The sequence below is a fragment of the Petaurus breviceps genome, unplaced genomic scaffold (genome assembly GCF_028583685.1).
Source record: "Petaurus breviceps papuanus isolate PSGF00001 unplaced genomic scaffold, PetGlider_PUasm1.0 243, whole genome shotgun sequence".
Taxonomy (NCBI): domain Eukaryota; kingdom Metazoa; phylum Chordata; class Mammalia; order Diprotodontia; family Petauridae; genus Petaurus; species Petaurus breviceps.
Window position 1 is genome coordinate 891,916 of NW_027185931.1, and position 1,670 is coordinate 893,585.

The following is a 1,670-nucleotide window of genomic DNA, read 5'->3' on the forward strand; positions in this document are numbered from 1 at the left end:
GAAGGAAGGAAGGAAGGAAGGAAGGAAGGAAGGAAGGAAGGAAGGAAACTAGTCAGTAGACCCCAAGTTAAATGGGCAGCTTCTGGCCATCAAAATTTACCTTCCTTTGGAAAGGATGAGAGGGAGAGGGAGAGGGAGAACAAGAGAGAGGAGAGGAAGAGAGAAAGGAGAGGGTGAGGGAGAGGCAGAGGGAAGAGAGGGAAAAGAAGAGGGAGAGGGAAGAGAGGGAAAGGGAGAGGGAGGAGAGGGAGGAAAGGAAGAAGAGGGGGAGAAGGAAAAAATGGATTAATATATTTATTTCTTTGTTTATTTATTAAATCCTGCCTCTATGCTTGGGGAAAGCTAATTCTCAGAGCACCCAGGAGATTGGGCAAGTGGCTCTGGGTTACCCCAGGACAGGCTGCCCCAGGCCGTGGGCCAGCTAAGAAGCCGACCACTGTGTGCAAGCTGACTGAGTCAGACACAACTCAGCCAGCCCAAGATCTGAGGTCTGGCCTGGGCTTCTAGAGGGGAAAAGGGAACATTTCTTTTTTCCAGAATGGAGGGAGAGAGGGAAACAGGGTGGAGAAGGGGACAAGAAAGCTTCCCTGTGAGAGTACTAGAGAAAGAGAAGGAGAAAGTACGTTCTATGCCTGGGAAAAGTTCAAGTAGGAGGAAGGGAGGGAGAAGGTGATGGGGTGCTTGGGGTGTCTATTTTTGTAACATCAGTTTGTAAAATCACATTTCCCGCCCCCCCACCCCCAGCCACAGAGTATTAATTCTTCCCCTTCCCCCTGCCAGCATTCTCCTAGCAACAATTCATGAACTGTTTATCTCACCTAGTATAGTGGCCAGCTGCGCCCATGAGTCCTTCAATGCCCTATCTGTAGGTTAACTCCTTAGCCAATTGTACACATACTGAGTCTCCCTTAGCCTTGGCTCCCAGCATCCATCTTGTCAAACATAACACTGATGGGTCATGGACTGGGCACTTCTCAGTCAGCCCTGGCACTAGCTGACCCCAAACACTGACTGACTTTTCAAGCCTAAAACCACACTTCCAGGCAGGTTTCCCTCCACCCCCCACCCCGGGGGCTATTTCCCAGGGAATTATGGGCAAAATGCTTGCCCAGTTGATATTAAAAGTGCATGTCCCTTTAAGCAGTGACCCCTCCTTAACTCCTCCCTAATCCCACCCTTACTCACCTAGTTAGCACAGTTGACACCTGATTTACTGTCATGACTCCTTAAAAACTATACCTGTGACTTCTTTAAGTTTGCAGGTTCCCTAAGAACCCCTGTCCTCTGTAAAGTTTAAGAATAAATTGACGATCCTGACTCGTGTGAATTCATTCCAGACTGCGCAGCAGGGGCTCTGGTCATTGGAGTCACCTGTCACCACGCCGTCATCAAAGGCAGGTGGCTGCCCTCCCCTCCGCCCCCACAAAGTCGCCAGCATCCTTCTTTATACCAAGCCCACCTCCCTCTTCAGTCGCTACCCTTCCCTCCCTGGCTTGTCTCGGTCATTAGGCGGCATCCAGCAGGTCACAGTGACTGGCGGGACAGCAGTCTCTTCCTTCTCCAACGCCCACCTGAAAGGGCCCCCAATTGTCTGGGAGCTGGAGCAGGAAGGGCCACGGCCATCTGGGGCTTTGGCCTCTTTTCTCACCCCCTCCCCCCTCCCCCCCAGT

The 1,670-nt window shown here is 51.6% G+C and overlaps 1 protein-coding gene across 4 annotated transcripts in view; it reads right to left on the reverse strand.

The window, feature by feature from the left end:
* The window catches only part of LOC138167636 (glutathione S-transferase theta-2-like), a 10,600-nt gene that overhangs the window by 7,937 nt on the left and 993 nt on the right, over positions 1-1,670 (reverse strand). The window lies entirely within an intron of this gene.